This window comes from Canis aureus, chromosome 34 (assembly GCF_053574225.1).
Source record: "Canis aureus isolate CA01 chromosome 34, VMU_Caureus_v.1.0, whole genome shotgun sequence".
NCBI lineage: Eukaryota > Metazoa > Chordata > Mammalia > Carnivora > Canidae > Canis > Canis aureus.
In genome coordinates, this window is record NC_135644.1 from 18,729,889 (window position 1) to 18,740,310 (window position 10,422).

At 35.0% G+C, this 10,422-nt stretch overlaps 1 pseudogene; it reads right to left on the bottom strand.

The window, feature by feature from the left end:
• Nucleotides 1-6,737: 6,737 nt before the first annotated feature.
• Nucleotides 6,738-7,304, bottom strand: LOC144304907 (cell division control protein 42 homolog pseudogene; annotated as a pseudogene).
• Nucleotides 7,305-10,422: the final 3,118 nt, after the last annotated feature.

Sequence of the window (10,422 nt, forward strand, 5' to 3'; positions counted from 1 at the left end):
GTAAAAGACATACGCAATAATACCAGCTGGCCTGCCACAGAAAGAAGTGTCAGGCACAGGAGCTCACTTCAGGAATTGCTGTAAATTGATTTACAAATACGGCAACAGGAAAAGAGAATTGATACCACTTCTACAATCACCTGACAGCCTACTAACACATAAACAATTCAGAAAATAGCTTGCCAGATTCAAGAGCTAATTCTATTGAAATCCAGTTAGAAATTGAATTTTAAATTACGTTTAAATGATTCCTTTGTCCTTAATACTCTTATAGCCGCTCAGGGCATCCAGTTTTCTTCCTTTCTTCCCACAGTTCATAATTGTCTATTTTGCTATGGGATTATATATTTACTATCTACGTTCTCCACCGGAATGAAAGTCCCATTTGGGAAGGAAACATATTTTTATTCACCAGGGTATAGCTGGTGCCTGGTTTCCAGGGTTACCCTATGAATTTGTTGCTTGAATAAATGAATATTAATTTTATAGATATATTAGCATTTATCTCAATTTTTTGTGCACATGTCCCTCATCTCCTAAAGAGGAGCTCCTTGAGAGCAAGACTATAATCTTAACTTGTATTTGTGTCTTCTAGGTCTAGCCTAAAGAGATACTCAACCAGTTAGTGCTAAGTGAATTAATCCTACCCAGATGTTGCAATATCGCTTCACTGACATAAACAACCCAACATAAAACTTCCTCAAATGACTATACTGGAGAGAGGAAAGATCCCAGGATTTACTTCAGAATAGTGTTCCCTATTGCTGTCCAAAGAAAGTTTTCGTTGATTTGAATTTTTACAGTACTTTTCTGTATTTATGTGTCATATATTAGTTATTTCCATGCTGACTGGCCTGTACCCAAAACTTGAAACTTTGATCCCACTCCAGTCCAACTCCAGCCTCTCTCCAGACACAGGCTAGATATTGGTACAGATGAGAATTCAGTGGTATTTCCCTTAGCAAACAAATATCCAAGACAATACACTTTAGCATATTAGACCAGAGTGCAAGAAATCACTCAGGAAGTTTCTTAAAATGCACTGCTATTCAGAGAGTCTAAATCAATGAGAGTAAGCTACATTTGCTCTAAACTGTTAAGTTGCACAAAGAAATCTGAATGTTAATAAACATGCTAGGAGGGTGATTTGAGAACCTCTGGGCCAGATCATAAGACTTGAGAGTTTAAAGAGGATGTTTTATGCATCCTTGCATTGCCAGGGCCTATGCCTGACACATAATTGGTGTTTATATCCTTCCTTAAAATGTAGATGTCTATGCCCCCTAGAGAATATGTTTTTTTTTTCATGATATATTTTCTTTTGTTAAACTTCTGCCCTGGAATTCAGTTCCTATTATTTCTTCTCCTATGCTTTGGCTTGACCTCAATAGAAATTCAACCTCTTGGCTTATATTTAATGAGAACCTTCTTTATGGCATTAGCAACCCAATATCACTTAAGATATCTGAATTGTTTAATAGCCAGTTGAAACACAAAAAACTTAGACAAAGTCCTATAGCCACTGGGACCCATCCAAATTTCCTAGTGATAAATAAATAAATATTGAATTAACTCCTTTACAAACTAGTAAAAGAATCTAGGTTTTGTTCTTCAGATAATGCAATGTTCATAAATTAAGCTGTATTCAAAAATATTTTTTCAAGTTATATGATTTTATATTACCTCTCCTAAAATACTTTGTTCACTACTATTTTTAAAATTGCAAATCTGTAAAAATCTTCCATAACGTTGAACAGAAATTGAAATAATGGTCTCTAAAAATATGTGCAAACAACAAAAGGCCAGTTTCACCATCCAAATGACCATGATGTTTTTTGTTGATGTTGCTATTATAAAATTTAAACTTAACTTTTTTACAGCTTTTTACAGTTCTTAAGCACATAGGTATGGAGCCTATAAACATTTTACTATAGTACTACAGAAATTTTAGTATCTTTTAAAAAAGATTTTATTTATTTATTCATGAAAGACACAGAGAGAGAGAGATAGAGACACAGGCAGAGGGAAAGCAGGCTCCATGTGGGGAGACCGATGGGAGACTCGATCCTGGGACTACAGGATCACACCCTGAGCCAAAGGCAGATGCTCAACTGCTGAGCCACCGAGGCATCCGAAAATTTTAGTATCTTAACTTCACTTAATCAGAAAGTTGCAACACGCTTAGAGATTTTTCTATTTTAAAATTTGTCAGTAATACATGAACAATGCTTTCTTGCTATAAAATCTAATAGCATAACAACCTAATGATACATCTTAGAAAGCTTTCTATGCCAGTATCAAGTGAACTATCCCATTTATCTCAATCCTATGTAATATTCTGTGGTACAGATGAACCATAATTTATTTAATAATTCCCCTATTGATAGGCATATAAGTTGTATCCAATAATTTTTTTATAAAATCAATACTATAATAAATATCCTCCACCATTGATGGTTGTACTCATGCGTAGGGTTTATTTTACATCAATAGATAAAAGTTAACATGGAATTTTTTGGTTTATATTTTGAATTTTATTTAACACTATGAAGTTGTCTCTCTAAGAGATCATACCATTTCTGTACTGCAACATATGAGAGGGTCTATTTCTTTATATATCCTACAAATGCAAATTGTTACACAACTTTTGTTTCATTTTGATGAAAAATATTCTTATATTAATTTTATTTTCTCATTTATTTGTAATGCTCTTTACATTTTCATATGCTTATTACCCATTTATAGTTTTGCTTTGGTTCACACACTTTTCTCCAATTTTATTTTATTTTATTTATTTATTTTTTTTTAAATTTTTATTTATTTACTATAGTCACAGAGAGAGAGAGAGAGGCAGAGACACAGGCAGAGGGAGAAGCAGGCTCCATGCACCGGGAGCCCGACGTGGGATTCGATCCCGGGTCTCCAGGATCGTGCCCTGGGCCAAAGGCAGGCGCTAAACCGCTGCGCCACCCAGGGATCCCTTTTCTCCAATTTTAAATTTGATTATCTCTTCTTTGTATATGCTTCCTACATATTCTGGACATTGACATTTTGTTGGTTATATTTGCTACAGTATTTTCTTTCTTTTTTTTAATAAGTTAATATATTCTTCATAGAACAGAAGTTTAGTATTTTTGTGATATCAATCTCATATTTTCTCTTTCTGGTTTCTGTTTTTAGTGTTTCTTATGAATTCCTTTCCCTCTCTGAAAGCTTAATGAAGACAACTTCTACATTTTTCTAATATTTATTAGAGTTTTGAGTTTTATGTCTGGCACTTTAAAACATCTGGAAGAGATTGTGTGTATAATAAAACACAGGATTTATTTATTTATTTATTTATTCATTTTTACAGACAATTATCCAAGTACTAGTTTACTGCTAGTCTATCCATTTTCAACTAACTTGAATGCTAAGTGTTTGGCAAAATAAATTCCACAGGATACAGAGTTCCCTTCTGGAATCTCTAATTCATATCTGATGTCTATATAGGTACAGTCCTGCCTTATTATACTTATTGGCTCCTGCGTAGCCTTATTTCCTATCTATATTGTGATTTTTGATTGTGAACTCATGTTCATTGGAACTTTATGTTCGGGATTTTATCGAGGCCCCAATTGAAGGTACATTCCTCCAGAGAGGATTCAGATTTTGCTTCTAAGCCATTTACCAAATTAGATCCATTACAAATTAATATTAAAATTCCTAGTTTCCTGTCTGTAACATAAATAAAAGTAATGGGCTACATGTTCTGATACCATTTCCCATAGTGCAGTATGTCAGCCTTAGGAAAAGAGAATGAAGATATTCAAGCAATGAGTCAAAAGCACTGTGAATTAATGGTATAAAATAGGTTTGGAAGTAGTGTATCAAATTCTTCCCTGATGTTTATGAAAAGTAATGGTCCTACCCAGTCACTGGAGAATGATTACATATCCCCTAATAAATCTGGAACTATCTAGAATGTTAAATGCTAAAATATTAGTCCAAATAAACTATTAAACAGAGTTTGGCAAGAAAGGATTTTTAAAAAAACAGATGGAACAACTAGTTCTTTGTCTTATGCAATACAAAGCCTGCAATATTCTTTAAGACCTTCTGAGACCCTCTGGCTGGGACTTTGTGTTCTCTTCTAATTGAGGCCTCATATATTATTTCATCAGTTTGATGTTGCAAATAAAGAATCCTAACTGTGACATGCAGAATTTATTCATAGAACATGATTTTAGCCCCATCCCCATATTTATAGATGTGGAAACAGAGTCAAATATAGAAACATGTAGCTCTTCCCAAAGAGAAAGTTTCATGTGCTATTATTATTTGTGTTTCACGTTTATTATTAATAAGTTATTCTTAAAATTCATATATATATATATATGACACTATATATTTTAAAGGGCATGTGAAGCCACATTAACAGGAATAAGAAGTTATGATTATATGTTAAATATTTATAATTAATTTTGATTTCAAGTAAATAAGGTATTTCTAATAAAAATAGACCTGCCCTATGACCCAGCAATTGCATTGTTGGCGATTTACCCCAAAGATACAGATGCAATGAAATGCCGGGACACCTGCACCCCGATGTTTATAGCAGCAATGGCCACGATAGCCAAACTGTGAAAGGAGCCTCGGTGTCCATCGAAAGATGAATGGATGAAGAAGATGTGGCTTATTATACAATGGAATATTACTCAGCTATTAGAAATGACAAATACCTACCATTTGCTTCAACGTGGATGGAACTGGAGGGTATTATGCTGAGTGAAGTAAGTCAGTCGGAGAAGGACAAACATTATATGTTCTCATTCATTTGGGGAATATAAATAATAGTGAAAGGGAATATAAGGGAAGGGAGAAGAAATGTGTGGGAAATATCAGAAAGGGAGACAGAACGTAAAGACTGCTAACTCTGGGAAACGAACTAGGGGTGGTGGAAGGGGAGGAGGGCGGGGGGTGGGAGTGAATGGGTGACGGGCACTGGGGGTTATTCTGTATGTTGGTAAATTGAACACCAATAAAAAATAAATTAAAAAAATAAACAAATAAAATAGCAAAAAAAAAAAAAAACTAATAAATGTCCATAAAATTTGAGCAGAGAAAATGCAGATTTTTAATGAAAGTATTTTGCTCAAAATCTGAAAATATAATTACATTATAAAATTCATATACTTTGAAAAATGGATTTAAAAAAATAATTGTTAATCAGTGAATATGCTTGGTCGCTCCCACCCCCCTTCCCATTTCTGGGGATATCTAGAATTTAGGATTGCCCTAGAATGTTAGTTTTCTATCATGGTGAAAAACAGTCAAATACTCCACTCCTTCAATTTTGTAAATATTTAAAAAAACATGTCAATGAACATTTTAATCACCTCTGAAAGCACAAAAGTCAAGTGTTCCCTTTTCATTTAAACCTGACATCCTTTTTAATCTAGAAGCTGAGTGTAATTAACCTGAATTGTTTTACTCCCAACTTAGAATCTAGAGCTTTCTCTTGCCCAACCTCATGGGGATAAAAAGACATTTATTGAATTGGTAAAGTTCAAACATATAAAAACATCCTTATTTCCTCCTAGATTCCTTACTTTCAATGCTCCTTCATGATTTTGCTAGATCTACCTGGAACTTTCACCCTTCCTGTCAGTAAACATTTGCTGAATTTATGGATATTGCTACTACTTCCTCTCTGTTTTTATTTCTGATACCAAAAAATAGTTCTTTAATAACTGGATTCTAGCTACTTCTCAAAAGCTTCATAGAACTACTTTATTGTTTTTTCCACTCTCTCTCACTTTTTTCCCCTCCATTCCTATTTCTGTCTCCCTTTGTCTCTTTCTCTTCTTCCCCGTATCTCCTCTCTCCCCCTCACTGTTGCTTCTTTTCTTCTTTCCTTCTTCCCTTTCATTAAAAATAATTGCCTCAAAGTAATGCATTCTCTTAGTCATGTGCTAATACTTAGTGAGTTTTTTGTCTTTAAACCCAACTAGGATTGCCTCACCAACACCTGTCACCAAACTTGTCCAGTATGGACCTACTGCATTCATAAACCTCTAACGTTGCCTTTATTTTGGAACACTGATGGTCATATGAGCGGTGCCAACCTGGATAAACACATTGAATCATAAACTCAGTTTAAGATGTGGAGTTCTTGTGTTTCACCTTTGTGCTAACATTCTAATTTCAAACCTATTAGGTAATTCTCAAGTCCCTTTCCCTCGAGTAACCAATTCCTTGTTTGGCTTCCATGTATGGACTCCATGACTTCTGCCAGCCCCATGAGTCTGCCTGGACTCCTTGCTTCCTATCTGGATCTGTCCTTTGGAGGCCACAAATACACCAAATGTGCATTTGTATTTGCATTTCGCTTTGCACTGGCAACAGCAGTAAGGTATAAGCATTTTATTGATGTGTATCTTTCCTCTGCTTTAAGTAACTGCACAGACTAGCCATATAGTTTTTCCAATCATGGGAAAGATCACTCAGGGAGGATTCTGCTCCAAATCTTCCTGAATATATTTATCTTGAGCACATCAAAAACATAATTTTGTATGCTTTTAAGAAGGAAGGAAAAGAGAAAATAGTTTATTCAAGTCTTAGCTTAAATGTCACCTTTTTGTTGTGGCTGATCATAACCATTTTTTTTTTTCAGACACAAATTTTAATATTTAGTTTAACATTGCTTTTAGTACGATGCTGACACCGGCTGTGTGGAAAGGGTTCTGGAGAGATGTTCATAGCAGCACACACCTGCGGCTCTTCTTTGGTTCTGGAGGCTCCAGGGTGGTCAACATTGCTTTGTCAAAGCCATTCTTTAGGCCTTATCATGTGAATGCAGAACACTCCACATACTTGACCACCTTCAGGTCACTGGTCAGCTTTTCAGCAGTCTCTGGAGTGATAGACTTCTGTTTGTTCTTGGCGAGTTCCTCAATAGTAGAGGGGTCATCTCGGAGATCAATTTGGGTCCCAACAAGCAAGAAAGGAGCTTTGGATAGTGGTGAGTTATCTCAGGCACCCACTTTTCCTTCACATTTTCAAATGAGAATGGAGAGACGCTGAAAAACAGACTAGAAACACATCTGTTTGTGGACAATTCAGTGGTTGTAATCTGTCATAATCCTCTTGCCCTGCAGTATCAAAAAGTCCAAGGGTGTATGGTTCTCCACCAATCATAGTCATGGCTGCATACTTGTCACAGTCAGTACATACTCAGATGGAAATTTGTTTGTTGAGTAGGATATCAGGAGACATGTTTTACCAATGGCACCATCGCCCACAACGAACTTGATTGTCTGCATTGCTGAAACAGTTTTGTATCCACTTTAAATATTTCAAATTCGATGATGACCTCAGCTTCTCCACCGGGGCGCTGGAAGCACTCTGATCATAACCATTTTAATAAAAAAATGAAAACCTCTATCATGTTCCATCCCCTCTATCATAGTCTAAAATGAAAACCTCTATCATGTTCCATCCCCTCTATCATAGTTCCATATCATATCATAGTCTATCATAATAAGTCATAGAACTTATTACCTCTATCATGTTCCATCCCCTCTATCATAGTTCCATATCATATCATAGTCTATCATAATAAGTCATAGAACTTATTACCTTCTGGTGTGTAATTTACTTCTACAGCATTTTTATTGTATATGCTTATGTTATAATACAGGCTGCACAAGAGCCGGGTCTTTCTTTTGTTTCTTTTCTCTTTTTTGTCTGTTTTATTCATTGCTGTCCCCAAGCACTTAGACTAGTGCCTGGCAGATTTAGGCCCTCAATAAATATTTACTGATTGAATGAATAAGTGGATAAGTGAAAATACCACATCAAAAATGTTCTCTAGGAATAGATACACATTCTGACTCTATAATCAGAATATTTAAAGATAGCAGTTCTTTCCAGTTGTAAGGAGATAAAATGAATGAATGAGTTTCAAGAGGGATATTTATATTTGTTGTTCTCTTTCTTTGATGCCATCATGTTTTAAAATTAAGTATGACCATACACAAGCTCAAAATGAGTTCCTGGGATTTTGATTATTAATCACTGGAAATTTTCCAGCATTCCAAGGTGCTGATTTATTGCCTCCATGTGAGAGACCTCATGAATAGACCTTTCATTACAATTTCCTCAGAATAGCAAACTCCCAGCTGCCCTTCCAGTAGAGACCATGATTTAACTCTGGAATTTGTTTTGACTCACTGACTATAAAAGCACTGAAAGGAACATGTGGGAATCATTGAAAAACTGCAGGTAAAACCCACTTTAAGAAAAAGAGGGGGAAATGGCCCATCTGAGTAAACAGATGGAACATACCAAATACTTATATGACAAAAAGGATTCTTCATTTTGTACAGGGTGTTATCTTAGGATTATTTTAAGTTCTGCTTCCCTGACATTTTTACTAATGATGACATTTTTACTAATGAAAAGTCTCTTATGTGAATTAAAATAACATGTCTGTTTTATAGGAGATTGTCTGGGGCATGAAATAAGGTATGGATGGGTAAGGAAACAAGTCTGGAGGCAGAAGCCTGTGTTAGGAGTCTTGAGTCCATCATGGTGTTTGTCCAGAGACTAGGTTTAAAGCTTTGTCTGAGTCTCATTAGACAGAACAAGCCAGTCAGAGCAGAACAAATGGTGCTGATGGCCTTCACTGGAGTTGCTCTGTGACTAAATGTCTGATTTATTTATGTTTCCAAACGGAAGCCCTTTTTTATTAAAGGAATAGTTGTTAATTTTAAGGTATCCTGTATTGCACTTCACTTAACTTAGTTGACTTTAGGTATTTAGAAAATGGTTTGCTTCCTGACCTGAGAGGATTCATTTTCCCAAGAAAATAAAGCCCTAGAAAAGATGTTATGGAAAAATGCATAGCCTCACAGGAGATATTTCTGTTCTAATGATAAAAACATTGTTTTTCAGTATACTGAAAAAGGAACATAGGTAAAATTTCTATTTTCTTTATTTTAGCATTAGGAAATACTACAGAGAGGAGACCGTCACTAGCTCTTGAAGGCAATCTTTTTAATATATGGATTGCTATTGATTTATTTTACAAACATGGATTATTTTTACATTTATCCACATACATTTTAATTAAGGTAAATTTGCAGAGAAAGGATAACATAAAATGAACAAGTAGCATCTGAGTCCCTTCCTATGAGAAGGGTAGGTAAATTCTTTGGAGAAATGGCATCTTTTAAGACTAGACTGTCCAAAACAATGACTATTTATACTTAAATTAATTAGGATTCAACAACATCAACATGTTGCTTGGTCACACTAGCCATTTTCTTTTCTTTTTTTTTTTTTTTTTAAGATTTTATTTATTCATGAGAGAGAGAGAGAGAGAGGCAAAGACACAGGCAGAGGTAGAAGCAGACTCCATGCAAGGAGTCTGACATGGGACTTGATCCCGGGTCTCCAGAATCAGGCCCTGGGCTGAAGGCAGGCACTAAACCGGTGAGCCACCCAGGCTGCCCATACTAGCCATTTTCTAAGTGCCTAATAACCACCAGTGTGTTAGTGGTTAGTGGTTAGCACAATGGACAGCAGACTTATGGAGCACTTCTATCATACAGAAAGCTTTTCTTGAAATGTCTCTAAAATGATTTTAAATGAACAAATAAGATACATAAACAACAATAACTCACACGCAAATACATATATTGCATATACATCAATATTCCAGAAACACTGATGACTGAAAGTATCCCACCACTTAAAGAGTAGTAGAAGATTAAAAAAAGAAAAATCAGAACCCTCAGTTTGATTTGTAAAATCTGTCAGAGAAGATGAATGGCCATTATAACAATAAAGAATGAATCTGCTTTAATGGAGCAGAATAAAAAGAGAAATACAGCAGGTAATTTCTAAGGTTTATTACAAAAGCCTTGAAAGAGCGACGTTGGATGTATATTTTATCTGTTAGCATTTTACATGTTGATGACTTAGAAGATTAATATTAAAATTATGGTTTAGGGACTACAAGTGAAAAGCAGGTAATTGTCATATTTAAACATTTAAACTTGATGAACATTACCCAGTCACCTGTGCTACTTGAAGCATCCTTTGATCCAGAATTTTTCTGCAGAAAAAATAAATTTTTTACTCTACATACAGGTAGATCAAACTGAAGTAGATCAAACCATGTAAATCAGTATCTAAGACTCCCGATGTTCACTCTCCAACTTACTGGTTTTAAAATATCTAAAGGAAATTTCACATATAAGATTTTATATCACTGTGGTACAGTTAATCAAGTCACTTATATGAGTTTGTTTTTTTTCTCTTGTATCTATTGCATCACCCAGACTTGTCAAATTATGGATTTGTCATGCTTGACATTTAATTTCAAATGAGCCAAGTCTTCCTAGAATCATTGGAACAGCTAACAATTAGACTACA